The sequence below is a fragment of the Taudactylus pleione genome, unplaced genomic scaffold (genome assembly GCF_031769625.1).
Source record: "Taudactylus pleione unplaced genomic scaffold, aTauple2 ptg000393l, whole genome shotgun sequence".
In the NCBI taxonomy this organism is placed as follows: domain Eukaryota; kingdom Metazoa; phylum Chordata; class Amphibia; order Anura; family Myobatrachidae; genus Taudactylus; species Taudactylus pleione.
The window spans coordinates 4,239,517-4,264,041 of NW_028284794.1; the positions used below are offsets into that span (position 1 = coordinate 4,239,517).

At 32.0% G+C, this 24,525-nt stretch overlaps 18 non-coding genes across 18 annotated transcripts; all 18 read left to right on the forward strand.

The window, feature by feature from the left end:
- The first annotated feature begins 932 nt into the window (after positions 1 to 932).
- On the forward strand, positions 933 to 1,004 carry TRNAW-CCA (transfer RNA tryptophan (anticodon CCA)). Its single transcript has one exon. It is a non-coding gene; the product is annotated as a tRNA-Trp (tRNA).
- Positions 1,005 to 1,549: 545 nt separating this feature from the next.
- Positions 1,550 to 1,621, forward strand: TRNAW-CCA (transfer RNA tryptophan (anticodon CCA)). Its single transcript has one exon. It is a non-coding gene; the product is annotated as a tRNA-Trp (tRNA).
- A 1,150-nt stretch (positions 1,622 to 2,771) lies between these two features.
- Positions 2,772 to 2,843, forward strand: TRNAW-CCA (transfer RNA tryptophan (anticodon CCA)). Its single transcript has one exon. It is a non-coding gene; the product is annotated as a tRNA-Trp (tRNA).
- Positions 2,844 to 3,992: 1,149 nt separating this feature from the next.
- TRNAW-CCA (transfer RNA tryptophan (anticodon CCA)) lies at positions 3,993 to 4,064 on the forward strand. Its single transcript has one exon. It is a non-coding gene; the product is annotated as a tRNA-Trp (tRNA).
- Positions 4,065 to 5,213: 1,149 nt separating this feature from the next.
- On the forward strand, positions 5,214 to 5,285 carry TRNAW-CCA (transfer RNA tryptophan (anticodon CCA)). The gene has a single exon. It is a non-coding gene; the product is annotated as a tRNA-Trp (tRNA).
- Positions 5,286 to 6,435: 1,150 nt separating this feature from the next.
- TRNAW-CCA (transfer RNA tryptophan (anticodon CCA)) lies at positions 6,436 to 6,507 on the forward strand. The gene has a single exon. It is a non-coding gene; the product is annotated as a tRNA-Trp (tRNA).
- A 545-nt stretch (positions 6,508 to 7,052) lies between these two features.
- On the forward strand, positions 7,053 to 7,124 carry TRNAW-CCA (transfer RNA tryptophan (anticodon CCA)). The gene has a single exon. It is a non-coding gene; the product is annotated as a tRNA-Trp (tRNA).
- Positions 7,125 to 8,274: 1,150 nt separating this feature from the next.
- On the forward strand, positions 8,275 to 8,346 carry TRNAW-CCA (transfer RNA tryptophan (anticodon CCA)). The gene has a single exon. It is a non-coding gene; the product is annotated as a tRNA-Trp (tRNA).
- A 545-nt stretch (positions 8,347 to 8,891) lies between these two features.
- On the forward strand, positions 8,892 to 8,963 carry TRNAW-CCA (transfer RNA tryptophan (anticodon CCA)). Its single transcript has one exon. It is a non-coding gene; the product is annotated as a tRNA-Trp (tRNA).
- Positions 8,964 to 10,114: 1,151 nt separating this feature from the next.
- On the forward strand, positions 10,115 to 10,186 carry TRNAW-CCA (transfer RNA tryptophan (anticodon CCA)). Its single transcript has one exon. It is a non-coding gene; the product is annotated as a tRNA-Trp (tRNA).
- Positions 10,187 to 10,731: 545 nt separating this feature from the next.
- TRNAW-CCA (transfer RNA tryptophan (anticodon CCA)) lies at positions 10,732 to 10,803 on the forward strand. Its single transcript has one exon. It is a non-coding gene; the product is annotated as a tRNA-Trp (tRNA).
- A 1,151-nt stretch (positions 10,804 to 11,954) lies between these two features.
- TRNAW-CCA (transfer RNA tryptophan (anticodon CCA)) lies at positions 11,955 to 12,026 on the forward strand. The gene has a single exon. It is a non-coding gene; the product is annotated as a tRNA-Trp (tRNA).
- Positions 12,027 to 14,398: 2,372 nt separating this feature from the next.
- TRNAW-CCA (transfer RNA tryptophan (anticodon CCA)) lies at positions 14,399 to 14,470 on the forward strand. Its single transcript has one exon. It is a non-coding gene; the product is annotated as a tRNA-Trp (tRNA).
- Positions 14,471 to 15,620: 1,150 nt separating this feature from the next.
- TRNAW-CCA (transfer RNA tryptophan (anticodon CCA)) lies at positions 15,621 to 15,692 on the forward strand. The gene has a single exon. It is a non-coding gene; the product is annotated as a tRNA-Trp (tRNA).
- A 545-nt stretch (positions 15,693 to 16,237) lies between these two features.
- TRNAW-CCA (transfer RNA tryptophan (anticodon CCA)) lies at positions 16,238 to 16,309 on the forward strand. Its single transcript has one exon. It is a non-coding gene; the product is annotated as a tRNA-Trp (tRNA).
- A 1,150-nt stretch (positions 16,310 to 17,459) lies between these two features.
- Positions 17,460 to 17,531, forward strand: TRNAW-CCA (transfer RNA tryptophan (anticodon CCA)). The gene has a single exon. It is a non-coding gene; the product is annotated as a tRNA-Trp (tRNA).
- A 545-nt stretch (positions 17,532 to 18,076) lies between these two features.
- TRNAW-CCA (transfer RNA tryptophan (anticodon CCA)) lies at positions 18,077 to 18,148 on the forward strand. The gene has a single exon. It is a non-coding gene; the product is annotated as a tRNA-Trp (tRNA).
- A 2,372-nt stretch (positions 18,149 to 20,520) lies between these two features.
- Positions 20,521 to 20,592, forward strand: TRNAW-CCA (transfer RNA tryptophan (anticodon CCA)). Its single transcript has one exon. It is a non-coding gene; the product is annotated as a tRNA-Trp (tRNA).
- The last annotated feature ends 3,933 nt before the right edge of the window (positions 20,593 to 24,525 follow it).

Here is a 24,525-nt window from a genome sequence, read left to right on the forward strand (position 1 = left end):
CTCTAAATGTCTGTAATGTAACAATACATTTAAAAGCAATTAGCTTTTCTGGATCAATTTTGGATCACTGCCGTCACTTGTCTTTTTTAGAAATACATTTAGTACCAATTTGATTTTAAAGATGACTTTTTCCATTCACATGACGTATACTATGAGGCATAAAAACTCTACACTGAAGGAAAAACCAGAATACATATCTTTTTGTTTTGATACCAAGGATGTAAGCTTGTTTGCTTGACAACTACCTAATTCAAGGTTTAGCATAAGCAGATGAACTATTTGTAATATAAACCACCAGAAAATCTACTGAATCAGTTTTAATAAGAGGCAACGTTAGCTCATCTGACTCAATATTAGAAGGTTGCGTGTTCAAATCACGTCAGGGTCGGTTATCATTTTGAAGATAAAATGCTCTATCCTGCCCAAAAATACTATACTAGAAACTAATTACCAAGATTGTTATCTACTTTCAATAATGTGATTATACCTCAAACTGATACCTATATCACTAGCACATAGTCATTAAATAACTCACATTCTTATCAGTTCTCATAATTATTATACAAAAAATATCCAGTTTAGAGAATACGTTACTTGAAGGCCAACTCTAAATGTCTGTAATGTAACAATACATTTAAAAGCAATGATCTTTTCTGGATCAATTTTGGATCACTACCATCACTTGTCTATTTTAACAATACATTTAGTACCAATTTGATTTTATGGATGACTTTTTCCATTCAAATGACCTATACTGTGATGAATAAAAATTATACACTAAAGGAAAAACCACCAGACATATCTTTTTGTTTTGTTACCGAGGATGTAGGTTTGTTTGCTTGACAACTACCTAATTCAAGGTTTAGTATAAGCAGATGATCTATTTGTAATATAAACCACCAGAAAAATCTACAGAATCAGATTTAACAAGAGACCTCGTGGCGCAACGGTAGCGCGTCTGACTCCAGATCAGAAGGTTGCGTGTTCAAATCACGTCGGGGTCAGTTGGCATTTTGAAGATTAAATGCTCTTTTCTGCCAAAAAAATACTATACGAGAAACTAAATACTAAGAATGCTGTCTACTTTCAATAATGTGATTATAGCTCAAACTGATACCTATATCACTAGCACATAGTCATTAAATATCTCACCTTCTTATCAGTTCTCATAATTATAATACTAAAAATATCAAGTTTAGAGAATACGTTACTTGAAGGCCAACTCTAAATGTCTGTAATGTAACAATACATTTAAAAGCAATTAGCTTTTCTGGATCAATTTTGGATCACTACCATCACTTGTCTATTTTAACAATACATTTAGTACCAATTTGATTTTATGGATGACTTTTTCCATTCAAATGACCTATACTGTGATGAATAAAAATTATACACTAAAGGAAAAACCACCAGACATATCTTTTTGTTTTGTTACCGAGGATGAAGGTTTGTTTGCTTGACAACTACCTAATTCAAGGTTTAGTATAAGCAGATGATCTATTTGTAATATAAACCACCAGAAAAATCTACAGAATCAGATTTAACAAGAGACCTCGTGGCGCAACGGTAGCTCGTCTGACTCCAGATCAGAAGGTTGCGTGTTCAAATCACGTCGGGGTCAGTTGTCATTTTGAAGATTAAATGCTCTTTTCTGCCAAAAAAATACTATACGAGAAACTAAATACTAAGAATGCTGTCTACTTTCAATAATGTGATTATAGCTCAAACTGATACCTATATCACTAGCACATAGTCATTAAATATCTCACCTTCTTATCAGTTCTCATAATTATAATACTAAAAATATCCAGTTTAGAGAATACGTTACTTGAAGGCCAACTCTAAATGTCTGTAATGTAACAATACATTTAAAAGCAATTAGCTTTTCTGGATCAATTTTGGATCACTGCCGTCACTTGTCTTTTTTAGAAATACATTTAGTACCAATTTGATTTTAAAGATGACTTTTTCCATTCACATGACGTATACTATGAGGCATAAAAACTCTACACTGAAGGAAAAACCAGAATACATATCTTTTTGTTTTGTTACCAAGGATGTAGGTTTGTTTGCTTGACAACTACCTAATTCAAGGTTTAGCATAAGCAGATGAACCATTTGTAATATAAACCACCAGAAAATCTACTGAATCAGTTTTAATAAGAGGCAACGTTAGCTCATCTGACTCAAGATTAGAAGGTTGCGTATTCAAATCACGTCAGGGTCGGTTATCATTTTGAAGATAAAATGCTCTATTCTGCCCAATAATACTATACTAGAAACTAATTACCAAGATTGTTATCTACTTTCAATAATGTGATTATACCTCAAACTGATACCTATATCACTAGCACATAGTCATTAAATAACTCACATTCTTATCAGTTCTCATAATTATTATACAAAAAATATCCAGTTTAGAGAATACGTTACTTGAAGGCCAACTCTAAATGTCTGTAATGTAACAATACATTTAAAAGCAATGATCTTTTCTGGATCAATTTTGGATCACTACCATCACTTGTCTATTTTAACAATACATTTAGTACCAATTTGATTTTATGGATGACTTTTTCCATTCAAATGACCTATACTGTGATGAATAAAAATTATACACTAAAGGAAAAACCACCAGACATATCTTTTTGTTTTGTTACCGAGGATGTAGGTTTGTTTGCTTGACAACTACCTAATTCAAGGTTTAGTATAAGCAGATGATCTATTTGTAATATAAACCACCAGAAAAATCTACAGAATCAGATTTAACAAGAGACCTCGTGGCGCAACGGTAGCGCGTCTGACTCCAGATCAGAAGGTTGTGTGTTCAAATCACGTCGGGGTCAGTTGTCATTTTGAAGATTAAATGCTCTTTTCTGCCAAAAAAATACTATACGAGAAACTAAATACTAAGAATGCTGTCTACTTTCAATAATGTGATTATAGCTCAAACTGATACCTATATCACTAGCACATAGTCATTAAATATCTCACCTTCTTATCAGTTCTCATAATTATAATACTAAAAATATCCAGTTTAGAGAATACGTTACTTGAAGGCCAACTCTAAATGTCTGTAATGTAACAATACATTTAAAAGCAATTAGCTTTTCTGGATCAATTTTGGATCACTGCCGTCACTTGTCTTTTTTAGAAATACATTTAGTACCAATTTGATTTTAAAGATGACTTTTTCCATTCACATGACGTATACTATGAGGCATAAAAACTCTACACTGAAGGAAAAACCAGAATACATATCTTTTTGTTTTGTTACCAAGGATGTAGGTTTGTTTGCTTGACAACTACCTAATTCAAGGTTTAGCATAAGCAGATGAACCATTTGTAATATAAACCACCAGAAAATCTACTGAATCAGTTTTAATAAGAGGCAACGTTAGCTCATCTGACTCAAGATTAGAAGGTTGCGTGTTCAAATCACGTCAGGGTCGGTTATCATTTTGAAGATAAAATGCTCTATTCTGCCCAATAATACTATACTAGAAACTAATTACCAAGATTGTTATCTACTTTCAATAATGTGATTATACCTCAAACTGATACCTATATCACTAGCACATAGTCATTAAATAACTCACATTCTTATCAGTTCTCATAATTATTATACAAAAAATATCCAGTTTAGAGAATACGTTACTTGAAGGCCAACTCTAAATGTCTGTAATGTAACAATACATTTAAAACAATTAGCTTTTCTGGATCAATTTTGGATCACTACCATCACTTGTCTATTTTAACAATACATTTAGTACCAATTTGATTTTATGGATGACTTTTTCCATTCAAATGACCTATACTGTGATGAATAAAAATTATACACTAAAGGAAAAACCACCAGACATATCTTTTTGTTTTGTTACCGAGGATGTAGGTTTGTTTGCTTGACAACTACCTAATTCAAGGTTTAGTATAAGCAGATGATCTATTTGTAATATAAACCACTAGAAAAATCTACAGAATCAGATTTAACAAGAGACCTCGTGGCGCAACGGTAGCGCATCTGACTCCAGATCAGAAGGTTGCGTGTTCAAATCACGTCGGGGTCAGTTGTCATTTTGAAGATTAAATGCTCTTTTCTGCCAAAAAAATACTATACAAGAAACTAAATACTAAGAATGCTGTCTACTTTCAATAATGTGATTATAGCTCAAACTGATACCTATATCACTAGCACATAGTCATTAAATATCTCACCTTCTTATCAGTTCTCATAATTATAATACTAAAAATATCCAGTTTAGATTAAACTTTACTTGAAGGCCAACTCTAAATGTCTGTAATGTAACAATACATTTAAAAGCAATTAGCTTTTCTGGATCAATTTTGGATCACTGCCGTCTCTTGTCTTTTTTAGAAATACATTTAGTACCAATTTGATTTTAAAGATGACTTTTTCCATTCACATGACGTATACTATGAGGCATAAAAACTCTACACTGAAGGAAAAACCAGAATACATATCTTTTTGTTTTGTTACCAAGGATGTAGGTTTGTTTGCTTGACAACTACCTAATTCAAGGTTTAGCATAAGCAGATGAACCATTTGTAATATAAACCACCAGAAAATCTACTGAATCAGTTTTAATAAGAGGCAACGTTAGCTCATCTGACTCAAGATTAGAAGGTTGCGTGTTCAAATCACGTCAGGGTCGGTTATCATTTTGAAGATAAAATGCTCTATTCTGCCCAATAATACTATACTAGAAACTAATTACCAAGATTGTTATCTACTTTCAATAATGTGATTATACCTCAAACTGATACCTATATCACTAGCACATAGTCATTAAATAACTCACATTCTTATCAGTTCTCATAATTATTATACAAAAAATATCCAGTTTAGAGAATACGTTACTTGAAGGCCAACTCTAAATGTCTGTAATGTAACAATACATTTAAAACAATTAGCTTTTCTGGATCAATTTTGGATCACTACCATCACTTGTCTATTTTAACAATACATTTAGTACCAATTTGATTTTATGGATGACTTTTTCCATTCAAATGACCTATACTGTGATGAATAAAAATTATACACTAAAGGAAAAACCACCAGACATATCTTTTTGTTTTGTTACCGAGGATGTAGGTTTGTTTGCTTGACAACTACCTAATTCAAGGTTTAGTATAAGCAGATGATCTATTTGTAATATAAACCACTAGAAAAATCTACAGAATCAGATTTAACAAGAGACCTCGTGGCGCAACGGTAGCGCGTCTGACTCCAGATCAGAAGGTTGCGTGTTCAAATCACGTCGGGGTCAGTTGTCATTTTGAAGATTAAATGCTCTTTTCTGCCAAAAAAATACTATACAAGAAACTAAATACTAAGAATGCTGTCTACTTTCAATAATGTGATTATAGCTCAAACTGATACCTATATCACTAGCACATAGTCATTAAATATCTCACCTTCTTATCAGTTCTCATAATTATAATACTAAAAAAATCCAGTTTAGATTAAACTTTACTTGAAGGCCAACTCTAAATGTCTGTAATGTAACAATACATTTAAAAGCAATTAGCTTTTCTGGATCAATTTTGGATCACTGCCGTCTCTTGTCTTTTTTAGAAATACATTTAGTACCAATTTGATTTTAAAGATGACTTTTTCCATTCACATGACGTATACTATGAGGCATAAAAACTCTACACTGAAGGAAAAACCAGAATACATATCTTTTTGTTTTGATACCAAGGATGTAAGCTTGTTTGCTTGACAACTACCTAATTCAAGGTTTAGCATAAGCAGATGAACTATTTGTAATATAAACCACCAGAAAATCTACTGAATCAGTTTTAATAAGAGGCAACGTTAGCTCATCTGACTCAATATTAGAAGGGTGCGTGTTCAAATCACGTCAGGGTCAGTTATCATTTTGAAGATAAAATGCTCTATTCTGCCCAAAAATACTATACTAGAAACTAATTACCAAGATTGTTATCTACTTTCAATAATGTGATTATACCTCAAACTGATACCTATATCACTAGCACATAGTCATTAAATAACTCACATTCTTATCAGTTCTCATAATTATTATACAAAAAATATCCAGTTTAGAGAATACGTTACTTGAAGGCCAACTCTAAATGTCTGTAATGTAACAATACATTTAAAAGCAATGATCTTTTCTGGATCAATTTTGGATCACTACCATCACTTGTCTATTTTAACAATACATTTAGTACCAATTTGATTTTATGGATGACTTTTTCCATTCAAATGACCTATACTGTGATGAATAAAAATTATACACTAAAGGAAAAACCACCAGACATATCTTTTTGTTTTGTTACCGAGGATGTAGGTTTGTTTGCTTGACAACTACCTAATTCAAGGTTTAGTATAAGCAGATGATCTATTTGTAATATAAACCACCAGAAAAATCTACAGAATCAGATTTAACAAGAGACCTCGTGGCGCAACGGTAGCGCGTCTGACTCCAGATCAGAAGGTTGCGTGTTCAAATCACGTCGGGGTCAGTTGTCATTTTGAAGATTAAATGCTCTTTTCTGCCAAAAAAATACTATACGAGAAACTAAATACTAAGAATGCTGTCTACTTTCAATAATGTGATTATAGCTCAAACTGATACCTATATCACTAGCACATAGTCATTAAATATCTCACCTTCTTATCAGTTCTCATAATTATAAAACTAAAAATATCAAGTTTAGAGAATACGTTACTTGAAGGCCAACTCTAAATGTCTGTAATGTAACAATACATTTAAAAGCAATTAGCTTTTCTGGATCAATTTTGGATCACTACCATCACTTGTCTATTTTAACAATACATTTAGTACCAATTTGATTTTATGGATGACTTTTTCCATTCAAATGACCTATACTGTGATGAATAAAAATTATACACTAAAGGAAAAACCACCAGACATATCTTTTTGTTTTGTTACCGAGGATGAAGGTTTGTTTGCTTGACAACTACCTAATTCAAGGTTTAGTATAAGCAGATGATCTATTTGTAATATAAACCACCAGAAAAATCTACAGAATCAGATTTAACAAGAGACCTCGTGGCGCAACGGTAGCTCGTCTGACTCCAGATCAGAAGGTTGCGTGTTCAAATCACGTCGGGGTCAGTTGTCATTTTGAAGATTAAATGCTCTTTTCTGCCAAAAAAATACTATACAAGAAACTAAATACTAAGAATGCTGTCTACTTTCAATAATGTGATTATAGCTCAAACTGATACCTATATCACTAGCACATAGTCATTAAATATCTCACATTCTTATCAGTTCTCATAATTATAATACTAAAAATATCCAGTTTAGATTAAACTTTACTTGAAGGCCAACTCTAAATGTCTGTAATGTAACAATACATTTAAAAGCAATTAGCTTTTCTGGATCAATTTTGGATCACTGCCGTCTCTTGTCTTTTTTAGAAATACATTTAGTACCAATTTGATTTTAAAGATGACTTTTTCCATTCACATGACGTATACTATGAGGCATAAAAACTCTACACTGAAGGAAAAACCAGAATACATATCTTTTTGTTTTGATACCAAGGATGTAAGCTTGTTTGCTTGACAACTACCTAATTCAAGGTTTAGCATAAGCAGATGAACTATTTGTAATATAAACCACCAGAAAATCTACTGAATCAGTTTTAATAAGAGGCAACGTTAGCTCATCTGACTCAATATTAGAAGGTTGCGTGTTCAAATCACGTCAGGGTCAGTTATCATTTTGAAGATAAAATGCTCTATTCTGCCCAAAAATACTATACTAGAAACTAATTACCAAGATTGTTATCTACTTTCAATAATGTGATTATACCTCAAACTGATACCTATATCACTAGCACATAGTCATTAAATAACTCACATTCTTATCAGTTCTCATAATTATTATACAAAAAATATCCAGTTTAGAGAATACGTTACTTGAAGGCCAACTCTAAATGTCTGTAATGTAACAATACATTTAAAAGCAATGATCTTTTCTGGATCAATTTTGGATCACTACCATCACTTGTCTATTTTAACAATACATTTAGTACCAATTTGATTTTATGGATGACTTTTTCCATTCAAATGACCTATACTGTGATGAATAAAAATTATACACTAAAGGAAAAACCACCAGACATATCTTTTTGTTTTGTTACCGAGGATGTAGGTTTGTTTGCTTGACAACTACCTAATTCAAGGTTTAGTATAAGCAGATGATCTATTTGTAATATAAACCACCAGAAAAATCTACAGAATCAGATTTAACAAGAGACCTCGTGGTGCAACGGTAGCGCGTCTGACTCCAGATCAGAAGGTTGCGTGTTCAAATCACGTCGGGGTCAGTTGTCATTTTGAAGATTAAATGCTCTTTTCTGCCAAAAAAATACTATACGAGAAACTAAATACTAAGAATGCTGTCTACTTTCAATAATGTGATTATAGCTCAAACTGATACCTATATCACTAGCACATAGTCATTAAATATCTCACCTTCTTATCAGTTCTCATAATTATAATACTAAAAATATCAAGTTTAGAGAATACGTTACTTGAAGGCCAACTCTAAATGTCTGTAATGTAACAATACATTTAAAAGCAATTAGCTTTTCTGGATCAATTTTGGATCACTACCATCACTTGTCTATTATAACAATACATTTAGTACCAATTTGATTTTATGGATGACTTTTTCCATTCAAATGACCTATACTGTGATGAATAAAAATTATACACTAAAGGAAAAACCACCAGACATATCTTTTTGTTTTGTTACCGAGGATGAAGGTTTGTTTGCTTGACAACTACCTAATTCAAGGTTTAGTATAAGCAGATGATCTATTTGTAATATAAACCACCAGAAAAATCTACAGAATCAGATTTAACAAGAGACCTCGTGGCGCAACGGTAGCTCGTCTGACTCCAGATCAGAAGGTTGCGTGTTCAAATCACGTCGGGGTCAGTTGTCATTTTGAAGATTAAATGCTCTTTTCTGCCAAAAAAATACTATACAAGAAACTAAATACTAAGAATGCTGTCTACTTTCAATAATGTGATTATAGCTCAAACTGATACCTATATCACTAGCACATAGTCATTAAATATCTCACATTCTTTTCAGTTCTCATAATTATAATACTAAAAATATCCAGTTTAGAGAATACGTTACTTGAAGGCCAACTCTAAATGTCTGTAATGTAACAATACATTTAAAAGCAATTAGCTTTTCTGGATCAATTTTGGATCACTGCCGTCACTTGTCTTTTTTAGAAATACATTTAGTACCAATTTGATTTTAAAGATGACTTTTTCCATTCACATGACGTATACTATGAGGCATAAAAACTCTACACTGAAGGAAAAACCAGAATACATATCTTTTTGTTTTGTTACCAAGGATGTAAGCTTGTTTGCTTGACAACTACCTAATTCAAGGTTTAGCATAAGCAGATGAACTATTTGTAATATAAACCACCAGAAAATCTACTGAATCAGTTTTAATAAGAGGCAACGTTAGCTCATCTGACTCAAGATTAGAAGGTTGCGTGTTCAAATCACGTCAGGGTCGGTTATCATTTTGAAGATAAAATGCTCTATTCTGCCCAATAATACTATACTAGAAACTAATTACCAAGATTGTTATCTACTTTCAATAATGTGATTATACCTCAAACTGATACCTATATCACTAGCACATAGTCATTAAATAACTCACATTCTTATCAGTTCTCATAATTATTATACAAAAAATATCCAGTTTAGAGAATACGTTACTTGAAGGCCAACTCTAAATGTCTGTAATGTAACAATACATTTAAAAGCAATTAACTTTTTCTGGATCAATTTTGGATCACTACCATCACTTGTCTATTTTAACAATACATTTAGTACCAATTTGATTTTATGGATGACTTTTTCCATTCAAATGACCTATACTGTGATGAATAAAAATTATACACTAAAGGAAAAACCACCAGACATATCTTTTTGTTTTGTTACCGAGGATGTAGGTTTGTTTGCTTGACAACTACCTAATTCAAGGTTTAGTATAAGCAGATGATCTATTTTTAATATAAACCACCAGAAAAATCTACAGAATCAGATTTAACAAGAGACCTCGTGGCGCAACGGTAGCGCGTCTGACTCCACATCAGAAGGTTGCGTGTTCAAATCACGTCGGGGTCAGTTGTCATTTTGAAGATTAAATGCTTTTTTCTGCCAAAAAAATACTATACAAGAAACTAAATACTAAGAATGCTGTCTACTTTCAATAATGTGATTATAGCTCAAACTTATATCTATATCACTAGCACATAGTCATTAAATATCTCACCTTCTTATCAGTTCTCATAATTATAATACTAAAAATATCAAGTTTAGAGAATACGTTACTTGAAGGCCAACTCTAAATGTCTGTAATGTAACAATACATTTAAAAGCAATTAGCTTTTCTGGATCAATTTTGGATCACTACCATCACTTGTCTATTATAACAATACATTTAGTACCAATTTGATTTTATGGATGACTTTTTCCATTCAAATGACCTATACTGTGATGAATAAAAATTATACACTAAAGGAAAAACCACCAGACATATCTTTTTGTTTTGTTACCGAGGATGAAGGTTTGTTTGCTTGACAACTACCTAATTCAAGGTTTAGTATAAGCAGATGATCTATTTGTAATATAAACCACCAGAAAAATCTACAGAATCAGATTTAACAAGAGACCTCGTGGCGCAACGGTAGCTCGTCTGACTCCAGATCAGAAGGTTGCGTGTTCAAATCACGTCGGGGTCAGTTGTCATTTTGAAGATTAAATGCTCTTTTCTGCCAAAAAAATACTATACAAGAAACTAAATACTAAGAATGCTGTCTACTTTCAATAATGTGATTATAGCTCAAACTGATACCTATATCACTAGCACATAGTCATTAAATATCTCACATTCTTTTCAGTTCTCATAATTATAATACTAAAAATATCCAGTTTAGAGAATACGTTACTTGAAGGCCAACTCTAAATGTCTGTAATGTAACAATACATTTAAAAGCAATTAGCTTTTCTGGATCAATTTTGGATCACTGCCGTCACTTGTCTTTTTTAGAAATACATTTAGTACCAATTTGATTTTAAAGATGACTTTTTCCATTCACATGACGTATACTATGAGGCATAAAAACTCTACACTGAAGGAAAAACCAGAATACATATCTTTTTGTTTTGTTACCAAGGATGTAAGCTTGTTTGCTTGACAACTACCTAATTCAAGGTTTAGCATAAGCAGATGAACTATTTGTAATATAAACCACCAGAAAATCTACTGAATCAGTTTTAATAAGAGGCAACGTTAGCTCATCTGACTCAAGATTAGAAGGTTGCGTGTTCAAATCACGTCAGGGTCGGTTATCATTTTGAAGATAAAATGCTCTATTCTGCCCAATAATACTATACTAGAAACTAATTACCAAGATTGTTATCTACTTTCAATAATGTGATTATACCTCAAACTGATACCTATATCACTAGCACATAGTCATTAAATAACTCACATTCTTATCAGTTCTCATAATTATTATACAAAAAATATCCAGTTTAGAGAATACGTTACTTGAAGGCCAACTCTAAATGTCTGTAATGTAACAATACATTTAAAAGCAATTAACTTTTTCTGGATCAATTTTGGATCACTACCATCACTTGTCTATTTTAACAATACATTTAGTACCAATTTGATTTTATGGATGACTTTTTCCATTCAAATGACCTATACTGTGATGAATAAAAATTATACACTAAAGGAAAAACCACCAGACATATCTTTTTGTTTTGTTACCGAGGATGTAGGTTTGTTTGCTTGACAACTACCTAATTCAAGGTTTAGTATAAGCAGATGATCTATTTTTAATATAAACCACCAGAAAAATCTACAGAATCAGATTTAACAAGAGACCTCGTGGCGCAACGGTAGCGCGTCTGCCTCCACATCAGAAGGTTGCGTGTTCAAATCACGTCGGGGTCAGTTGTCATTTTGAAGATTAAATGCTTTTTTCTGCCAAAAAAATACTATACAAGAAACTAAATACTAAGAATGCTGTCTACTTTCAATAATGTGATTATAGCTCAAACTTATATCTATATCACTAGCACATAGTCATTAAATATCTCACCTTCTTATCAGTTCTCATAATTATAATACTAAAAATATCCAGTTTAGATTAAACTTTACTTGAAGGCCAACTCTAAATGTCTGTAATGTAACAATACATTTAAAAGCAATTAGCTTTTCTGGATCAATTTTGGATCACTGCCGTCTCTTGTCTTTTTTAGAAATACATTTAGTACCAATTTGATTTTAAAGATGACTTTTTCCATTCACATGACGTATACTATGAGGCATAAAAACTCTACACTGGAGGAAAAACCAGAATACATATCTTTTTGTTTTGATACCAAGGATGTAAGCTTGTTTGCTTGACAACTACCTAATTCAAGGTTTAGCATAAGCAGATGAACTATTTGTAATATAAACCACCAGAAAATCTACTGAATCAATTTTAATAAGAGGCAACGTTAGCTCATCTGACTCAATATTAGAAGGTTGCGTGTTCAAATCACGTCAGGGTCGGTTATCATTTTGAAGATAAAATGCTGTATTCTGCCCAAAAATACTATACTAGAAACTAATTACCAAGATTGTTATCTACTTTCAATAATGTGATTATACCTCAAACTGATACCTATATCACTAGCACATAGTCATTAAATAACTCACATTCTTATCAGTTCTCATAATTATTATACAAAAAATATCCAGTTTAGAGAATACGTTACTTGAAGGCCAACTCTAAATGTCTGTAATGTAACAATACATTTAAAAGCAATTAGCTTTTCTGGATCAATTTTGGATCACTACCATCACTTGTCTATTTTAACAATACATTTAGTACCAGTTTGATTTTATGGATGACTTTTTCCATTCAAATGACCTATACTGTGATGAATAAAAATTATACACTAAAGGAAAAACCACCAGACATATCTTTTTGTTTTGTTACCGAGGATGAAGGTTTGTTTGCTTGACAACTACCTAATTCAAGGTTTAGTATAAGCAGATGATCTATTTGTAATATAAACCACCAGAAAAATCTACTGAATCGGATTTAACAAGAGACCTCGTGGCACAACGGTATCGCGTCTGACTCCAGATCAGAAGGTTGCTTGTTCAAATCACGTAGGGGTCAGTTGTCATTTTGAAGATAAAATGCTCTTTTCTGCCAAAAAAATACTATACAAGAAACTAAATACTAAGATTGCTGTCTACTTTCAATAATGTGATTATAGCTCAAACTGATACCTATATCACTAGCACATAGTCATTAAATATCTCACCTTCTTATCAGTTCTCATAATTATAATACTAAAAATATCCAGTTTAGAGAATACGTTACTTGAAGGCCAACTCTAAATGTCTGTAATGTAACAATACATTTAAAAGCAATTAGCTTTTCTGGATCAATTTTGGATCACTGCCGTCACTTGTCTTTTTTAGAAATACATTTAGTACCAATTTGATTTTAAAGATGACTTTTTCCATTCACATGACGTATACTATGAGGCATAAAAACTCTACACTGAAGGAAAAACCAGAATACATATCTTTTTGTTTTGTTACCAAGGATGTAAGCTTGTTTGCTTGACAACTACCTAATTCAAGGTTTAGCATAAGCAGATGAACTATTTGTAATATAAACCACCAGAAAATCTACTGAATCAGTTTTAATAAGAGGCAATGTTAGCTCATCTGACTCAAGATTAGAAGGTTGCGTGTTCAAATCACGTCAGGGTCGGTTATCATTTTGAAGATAAAATGCTCTATTCTGCCCAATAATACTATACTAGAAACTAATTACCAAGATTGTTATCTACTTTCAATAATGTGATTATACCTCAAACTGATACCTATATCACTAGCACATAGTCATTAAATAACTCACATTCTTATCAGTTCTCATAATTATTATACAAAAAATATCCAGTTTAGAGAATACGTTACTTGAAGGCCAACTCTAAATGTCTGTAATGTAACAATACATTTAAAAGCAATTAGCTTTTCTGGATCAATTTTGGATCACTACCATCACTTGTCTATTTTAACAATACATTTAGTACCAATTTGATTTTATGGATGACTTTTTCCATTCAAATGACCTATACTGTGATGAATAAAAATTATACACTAAAGGAAAAACCACCAGACATATCTTTTTGTTTTGATACCGAGGATGTAGGTTTGTTTGCTTGACAACTACCTAATTCAAGGTTTAGTATAAGCAGATGATCTATTTTTAATATAAACCACCAGAAAAATCTACAGAATCAGATTTAACAAGAGACCTTGTGGCGCAACGGTAGCGCGTCTGACTCCAGATCAGAAGGTTGCGTGTTCAAATCACGTCGGGGTCAGTTGTCATTTTGAAGATTAAATGCTTTTTTCTGCCAAAAAAATACTATACAAGAAACTAAATACTAAGAATGCTGTCTACTTTCAATAATGTGATTATAGCTCAAACTTATACCTATATCACTAGCACATAGTCATTAAATATCTCACCTTCTTATCAGTTCTCATAATTATAATACTAAAAATATCCAGTTTAGATTAAACTTTACTTGAAGGCCAACTCTAAATGTCTGTAATGTAACAATACATTTAAAAGCAATTAGCTTTTCTGGATCAATTTTGGATCACTGCCGTCTCTTGTCTTTTTTAGAAATACATTTAGTACCAATTTGATTTTAAAGATGACTTTTTCCATTCACATGACGTATACTATGAGGCTCAAAAACTCTACACTGAAGGAAAAACCAGAATACATATCTTTTTGTTTTGATACCAAGGATGTAAGCTTGTTTGCTTGACAACTACCTAATTCAAGGTTTAGCATAAGCAGATGAACTATTTGTAATATAAATCACCAGAAAATCTACTGAATCAGTTTTAATAAGAGGCAACGTTAGCTCATCTGACTCAATATTAGAAGGTTGCGTGTTCAAATCACGTCAGGGTCGGTTATCATTTTGAAGATAAAATGCTGTATTCTGCCCAAAAATACTATACTAGAAACTAATTACCAAGATTGTTATCTACTTTCAATAATGTGATTATACCTCAAACTGATACCTATATCACTAGCACATAGTCATTAAATAACTCACATTCTTATCAGTTCTCATAATTATTATACAAAAAATATCCAGTTTAGAGAATACGTTACTTGAAGGCCAACTCTAAATGTCTGTAATGTAACAATACATTTAAAAGCAATGATCTTTTCTGGAACAATTTTGGATCACTACCATCACTTGTCTATTTTAACAATACATTTAGTACCAATTTGATTTTATGGATGACTTTTTCCATTCAAATGACCTATACTGTGATGAATAAAAATTATACACTAAAGGAAAAACCACCAGACATATCTTTTTGTTTTGTTACCGAGGATGTAGGTTTGTTTGCTTGACAACTACCTAATTCAAGGTTTAGTATAAGCAGATGATCTATTTGTAATATAAACCACCAGAAAAATCTACAGAATCAGATTTAACAAGAGACCTCGTGGCGCAACGGTAGCGCGTCTGACTCCAGATCAGAAGGTTGCGTGTTCAAATCACGTCGGGGTCAGTTGTCATTTTGAAGATTAAATGCTCTTTTCTGCCAAAAAAATACTATACGAGAAACTAAATACTAAGAATGCTGTCTACTTTCAATAATGTGATTATAGCTCAAACTGATACCTATATCACTAGCACATAGTCATTAAATATCTCACCTTCTTATCAGTTCTCATAATTATAATACTAAAAATATCAAGTTTAGAGAATACGTTACTTGAAGGCCAACTCTAAATGTCTGTAATGTAACAATACATTTAAAAGCAATTAGCTTTTCTGGATCAATTTTGGATCACTACCATCACTTGTCTATTTTAACAATACATTTAGTACCAATTTGATTTTATGGATGACTTTTTCCATTCAAATGACCTATACTGTGATGAATAAAAATTATACACTAAAGGAAAAACCACCAGACATATCTTTTTGTTTTGTTACCGAGGATGAAGGTTTGTTTGCTTGACAACTACCTAATTCAAGGTTTAGTATAAGCAGATGATCTATTTGTAATATAAACCACCAGAAAAATCTACAGAATCAGATTTAACAAGAGACCTCGTGGCGCAACGGTAGCTCGTCTGACTCCAGATCAGAAGGTTGCGTGTTCAAATCACGTCGGGGTCAGTTGTCATTTTGAAGATTAAATGCTTTTTTCTGCCAAAAAAATACTATACAAGAAACTAAATACTAAGAATGCTGTCTACTTTCAATAATGTGATTATAGCTCAAACTTATACCTATATCACTAGCACATAGTCATTAAATATCTCACCTTCTTATCAGTTCTCATAATTATAATACTAAAAATATCCAGTTTAGATTAAACTTTACTTGAAGGCCAACTCTAAATGTCTGTAATGTAACAATACATTTAAAAGCAATTAGCTTTTCTGGATCAATTTTGGATCACTGCCGTCTCTTGTCTTTTTTAGAAATACATTTAGTACCAATTTGATTTTAAAGATGACTTTTTCCATTCACATGACGTATACTATGAGGCTCAAAAACTCTACACTGAAGGAAAAACCAGAATACATATCTTTTTGTTTTGATACCAAGGATGTAAGCTTGTTTGCTTGACAACTACCTAATTCAAGGTTTAGCATAAGCAGATGAACTATTTGTAATATAAATCACCAGAAAATCTACTGAATCAGTTTTAATAAGAGGCAACGTTAGCTCATCTGACTCAATATTAGAAGGTTGCGTGTTCAAATCACGTCAGGGTCGGTTATCATTTTGAAGATAAAATGCTGTATTCTGCCCAAAAATACTATACTAGAAACTAATTACCAAGATTGTTATCTACTTTCAATAATGTGATTATACCTCAAACTGATACCTATATCACTAGCACATAGTCATTAAATAACTCACATTCTTATCAGTTCTCATAATTATTATACAAAAAATATCCAGTTTAGAGAATACGTTACTTGAAGGCCAACTCTAAATGTCTGTAATGTAACAATACATTTAAAAGCAATGATCTTTTCTGGATCAATTTTGGATCACTACCATCACTTGTCTATTTTAACAATACATTTAGTACCAATTTGATTTTATGGATGACTTTTTCCATTCAAATGACCTATACTGTGATGAATAAAAATTATACACTAAAGGAAAAACCACCAGACATATCTTTTTGTTTTGTTACCGAGGATGTAGGTTTGTTTGCTTGACAACTACCTAATTCAAGGTTTAGTATAAGCAGATGATCTATTTGTAATATAAACCACCAGAAAAATCTACAGAATCAGATTTAACAAGAGACCTCGTGGCGCAACGGTAGCGCGTCTGACTCCAGATCAGAAGGTTGCGTGTTCAAATCACGTCGGGGTCAGTTGTCATTTTGAAGATTAAATGCTCTTTTCTGCCAAAAAAATACTATACGAGAAACTAAATACTAAGAATGCTGTCTACTTTCAATAATGTGATTATAGCTCAAACTGATACCTATATCACTAGCACATAGTCATTAAATATCTCACCTTCTTATCAGTTCTCATAATTATAATACTAAAAATATCAAGTTTAGAGAATACGTTACTTGAAGGCCAACTCTAAATGTCTGTAATGTAACAATACATTTAAAAGCAATTAGCTTTTCTGGATCAATTTTGGATCACTACCATCACTTGTCTATTTTAACAATACATTTAGTACCAATTTGATTTTATGGATGACTTTTTCCATTCAAATGACCTATACTGTGATGAATAAAAATTATACACTAAAGGAAAAACCACCAGACATATCTTTTTGTTTTGTTACCGAGGATGAAGGTTTGTTTGCTTGACAACTACCTAATTCAAGGTTTAGTATAAGCAGATGATCTATTTGTAATATAAACCACCAGAAAAATCTACAGAATCAGATTTAACAAGAGACCTCGTGGCGCAACGGTAGCTCGTCTGACTCCAGATCAGAAGGTTGCGTGTTCAAATCACGTCGGGGTCAGTTGTCATTTTGAAGATTAAATGCTCTTTTCTGCCAAAAAAATACTATACAAGAAACTAAATACTAAGAATGCTGTCTACTTTCAATAATGTGATTATAGCTCAAACTGATACCTATATCACTAGCACATAGTCATTAAATATCTCACATTCTTTTCAGTTCTCATAATTATAATACTAAAAATATCCAGTTTAGATTAAACTTTACTTGAAGGCCAACTCTAAATGTCTGTAATGTAACAATACATTTAAAAGCAATTAGCTTTTCTGGATCAATTTTGGATCACTGCCGTCTCTTGTCTTTTTTAGAAATACATTTAGTACCAATTTGATTTTAAAGATGACTTTTTCCATTCACATGACGTATACTATGAGGCATAAAAACTCTACACTGGAGGAAAAACCAGAATACATATCTTTTTGTTTTGATACCAAGGATGTAAGCTTGTTTGCTTGACAACTACCTAATTCAAGGTTTAGCATAAGCAGATGAACTATTTGTAATATAAACCACCAGAAAATCTACTGAATCAATTTTAATAAGAGGCAACGTTAGCTCATCTGACTCAATATTAGAAGGTTGCGTGTTCAAATCACGTCAGGGTCGGTTATCATTTTGAAGATAAAATGCTGTATTCTGCCCAAAAATACTATACTAGAAACTAATTACCAAGATTGTTATCTACTTTCAATAATGTGATTATACCTCAAACTGATACCTATATCACTAGCACATAGTCATTAAATAACTCACATTCTTATCAGTTCTCATAATTATTATACAAAAAATATCCAGTTTAGAGAATACGTTACTTGAAGGCCAACTCTAAATGTCTGTAATGTAACAATACATTTAAAAGCAATTAGCTTTTCTGGATCAATTTTGGATCACTACCATCACTTGTCTATTTTAACAATACATTTAGTACCAGTTTGATTTTATGGATGACTTTTTCCATTCAAATGACCTATACTGTGATGAATAAAAATTATACACTAAAGGAAAAACCACCAGACATATCTTTTTGTTTTGTTACCGAGGATGAAGGTTTGTTTGCTTGACAACTACCTAATTCAAGGTTTAGTATAAGCAGATGATCTATTTGTAATATAAACCACCAGAAAAATCTACTGAATCGGATTTAACAAGAGACCTCGTGGCACAACGGTATCGCGTCTGACTCCAGATCAGAAGGTTGCTTGTTCAAATCACGTAGGGGTCAGTTGTCATTTTGAAGATAAAATGCTCTTTTCTGCCAAAAAAATACTATACAAGAAACTAAATACTAAGATTGCTGTCTACTTTCAATAATGTGATTATAGCTCAAACTGATACCTATATCACTAGCACATAGTCATTAAATATCTCACCTTCTTATCAGTTCTCATAATTATAATACTAAAAATATCCAGTTTAGAGAATACGTTACTTGAAGGCCAACTCTAAATGTCTGTAATGTAACAATACATTTAAAAGCAATTAGCTTTTCTGGATCAATTTTGGATCACTGCCGTCACTTGTCTTTTTTAGAAATACATTTAGTACCAATTTGATTTTAAAGATGACTTTTTCCATTCACATGACGTATACTATGAGGCATAAAAACTCTACACTGAAGGAAAAACCAGAATACATATCTTTTTGTTTTGTTACCAAGGATGTAAGCTTGTTTGCTTGACAACTACCTAATTCAAGGTTTAGCATAAGCAGATGAACTATTTGTAATATAAACCACCAGAAAATCTACTGAATCAGTTTTAATAAGAGGCAATGTTAGCTCATCTGACTCAAGATTAGAAGGTTGCGTGTTCAAATCACGTCAGGGTCGGTTATCATTTTGAAGATAAAATGCTCTATTCTGCCCAATAATACTATACTAGAAACTAATTACCAAGATTGTTATCTACTTTCAATAATGTGATTATACCTCAAACTGATACCTATATCACTAGCACATAGTCATTAAACAACTCACATTCTTATCAGTTCTCATAATTATTATACAAAAAATATCCAGTTTAGAGAATACGTTACTTGAAGGCCAACTCTAAATGTCTGTAATGTAACAATACATTTAAAAGCAATTAGCTTTTCTGGATCAATTTTGGATCACTACCATCACTTGTCTATTTTAACAATACATTTAGTACCAATTTGATTTTATGGATGACTTTTTCCATTCAAATGACCTATACTGTGATGAATAAAAATTATACACTAAAGGAAAAACCACCAGACATATCTTTTTGTTTTGATACCGAGGATGTAGGTTTGTTTGCTTGACAACTACCTAATTCAAGGTTTAGTATAAGCAGATGATCTATTTTTAATATAAACCACCAGAAAAATCTACAGAATCAGATTTAACAAGAGACCTTGTGGCGCAACGGTAGCGCGTCTGACTCCAGATCAGAAGGTTGCGTGTTCAAATCACGTCGGGGTCAGTTGTCATTTTGAAGATTAAATGCTTTTTTCTGCCAAAAAAATACTATACAAGAAACTAAATACTAAGAATGCTGTCTACTTTCAATAATGTGATTATAGCTCAAACTTATACCTATATCACTAGCACATAGTCATTAAATATCTCACCTTCTTATCAGTTCTCATAATTATAATACTAAAAATATCCAGTTTAGATTAAACTTTACTTGAAGGCCAACTCTAAATGTCTGTAATGTAACAATACATTTAAAAGCAATTAGCTTTTCTGGATCAATTTTGGATCACTGCCGTCTCTTGTCTTTTTTAGAAATACATTTAGTACCAATTTGATTTTAAAGATGACTTTTTCCATTCACATGACGTATACTATGAGGCACAAAAACTCTACACTGAAGGAAAAACCAGAATACATATCTTTTTGTTTTGATACCAAGGATGTAAGCTTGTTTGCTTGACAACTACCTAATTCAAGGTTTAGCATAAGCAGATGAACTATTTGTAATATAAATCACCAGAAAATCTACTGAATCAGTTTTAATAAGAGGCAACGTTAGCTCATCTGACTCAATATTAGAAGGTTGCGTGTTCAAATCACGTCAGGGTCGGTTATCATTTTGAAGATAAAATGCTGTATTCTGCCCAAAAATACTATACTAGAAACTAATTACCAAGATTGTTATCTACTTTCAATAATGTGATTATACCTCAAACTGATACCTATATCACTAGCACATAGTCATTAAATAACTCACATTCTTATCAGTTCTCATAATTATTATACAAAAAATATCCAGTTTAGAGAATACGTTACTTGAAGGCCAACTCTAAATGTCTGTAATGTAACAATACATTTAAAAGCAATTAGCTTTTCTGGATCAATTTTGGATCACTACCATCACTTGTCTATTTTAACAATACATTTAGTACCAATTTGATTTTATGGATGACTTTTTCCATTCAAATGACCTATACTGTGATGAATAAAAATTATACACTAAAGGAAAAACCACCAGACATATCTTTTTGTTTTGTTACCGAGGATGAAGGTTTGTTTGCTTGACAACTACCTAATTCAAGGTTTAGTATAAGCAGATGATCTATTTGTAATATAAACCACCAGAAAAATCTACTGAATCGGATTTAACAAGAGACCTCGTGGCACAACGGTAGCGCGTCTGACTCCAGATCAGAAGGTTGCTTGTTCAAAACACGTAGGGGTCAGTTGTCATTTTGAAGATAAAATGCTCTTTTCTGCCAAAAAAATACTATACAAGAAACTAAATACTAAGATTGCTGTCTACTTTCAATAATGTGATTATAGCTCAAACTGATACCTATATCACTAGCACATAGTCATTAAATATCTCACCTTCTTATCAGTTCTCATAATTATAATACTAAAAATATCCAGTTTAGAGAATACGTTACTTGAAGGCCAACTCTAAATGTCTGTAATGTAACAATACATTTAAAAGCAATTAGCTTTTCTGGATCAATTTTGGATCACTGCCGTCACTTGTCTTTTTTAGAAATACATTTAGTACCAATTTGATTTTAAAGATGACTTTTTCCATTCACATGACGTATACTATGAGGCATAAAAACTCTACACTGAAGGAAAAACCAGAATACATATCTTTTTGTTTTGTTACCAAGGATGTAGGTTTGTTTGCTTGACAACTACCTAATTCAAGGTTTAGCATAAGCAGATGAACCATTTGTAATATAAACCACCAGAAAATCTACTGAATCAGTTTTAATAAGAGGCAACGTTAGCTCATCTGACTCAAGATTAGAAGGTTGCGTGTTCAAATCACGTCAGGGTCGGTTATCATTTTGAAGATAAAATGCTCTATTCTGCCCAATAATACTATACTAGAAACTAATTACCAAGATTGTTATCTACTTTCAATAATGTGATTATACCTCAAACTGATACCTATATCACTAGCACATAGTCATTAAATAACTCACATTCTTATCAGTTCTCATAATTATTATACAAAAAATATCCAGTTTAGAGAATACGTTACTTGAAGGCCAACTCTAAATGTCTGTAATGTAACAATACATTTAAAAGCAATTAGCTTTTCTGGATCAATTTTGGATCACTACCATCACTTGTCTATTTTAACAATACATTTAGTACCAATTTGATTTTATGGATGACTTTTTCCATTCAAATGACCTATACTGTGATGAATAAAAATTATACACTAAAGGAAAAACCACCAGACATATCTTTTTGTTTTGTTACCGAGGATGAAGGTTTGTTTGCTTGACAACTACCTAATTCAAGGTTTAGTATAAGCAGATGATCTATTTGTAATATAAACCACCAGAAAATCTACTGAATCGGATTTAACAAGAGACCTCGTGGCACAACGGTAGCGCGTCTGACTCCAGATCAGAAGGTTGCTTGTTCAAATCACGTAGGGGTCAGTTGTCATTTTGAAGATAAAATGCTCTTTTCTGCCAAAAAAATACTATACAAGAAACTAAATACTAAGATTGCTGTCTACTTTCAATAATGTGATTATAGCTCAAACTGATACCTATATCACTAGCACATAGTCATTAAATATCTCACCTTCTTATCAGTTCTCATAATTATAATACTAAAAATATCCAGTTTAGAGAATACGTTACTTGAAGGCCAACTCTAAATGTCTGTAATGTAACAATACATTTAAAAGCAATTAGCTTTTCTGGATCAATTTTGGATCACTGCCGTCACTTGTCTTTTTTAGAAATACATTTAGTACCAATTTGATTTTAAAGATGACTTTTTCCATTCACATGACGTATACTATGAGGCATAAAAACTCTACACTGAAGGAAAAACCAGAATACATATCTTTTTGTTTTGTTACCAAGGATGTAGGTTTGTTTGCTTGACAACTACCTAATTCAAGGTTTAGCATAAGCAGATGAACCATTTGTAATATAAACCACCAGAAAATCTACTGAATCAGTTTTAATAAGAGGCAACGTTAGCTCATCTGACTCAAGATTAGAAGGTTGCGTGTTCAAATCACGTCAGGGTCGGTTATCATTTTGAAGATAAAATGCTCTATTCTGCCCAATAATACTATACTAGAAACTAATTACCAAGATTGTTATCTACTTTCAATAATGTGATTATACCTCAAACTGATACCTATATCACTAGCACATAGTCATTAAATAACTCACATTCTTATCAGTTCTCATAATTATTATACAAAAAATATCCAGTTTAGAGAATACGTTACTTGAAGGCCAACTCTAAATGTCTGTTATGTAACAATACATTTAAAAGCAATTAGCTTTTCTGGATCAATTTTGGATCACTACCATCACTTGTCTATTTTAACAATACATTTAGTACCAATTTGATTTTATGGATGACTTTTTCCATTCAAATGACCTATACTGTGATGAATAAAAATTATACACTAAAGGAAAAACCACCAGACATATCTTTTTGTTTTGTTACCGAGGATGTAGGTTTGTTTGCTTGACAACTACCTAATTCAAGGTTTAGTATAAGCAGATGATCTATTTGTAATATAAACCACCAGAAAAATCTACAGAATCAGATTTAACAAGAGACCTCGTGGCGCAACAGTAGCGCGTCTGACTCCAGCTCAGAAGGTTGCGTGTTCAAATTACATCGGGGTCAGTTGTCATTTTGAAGATTAAATGCTCTTTTCTGCCAAAAAAATACTATACAAGAAACTAAATACTAAGAATGCTGTCTACTTTCAATAATGTGATTATAGCTCAAACTGATACCTATATCACTAGCACATAGTCATTAAATATCTCACCTTCTTATCAGTTCTCATAATTATAATACTAAAAATATCCAGTTTAGATTAAACTTTACTTGAAGGCCAACTCTAAATGTCTGTAATGTAACAATACATTTAAAAGCAATTAGCTTTTCT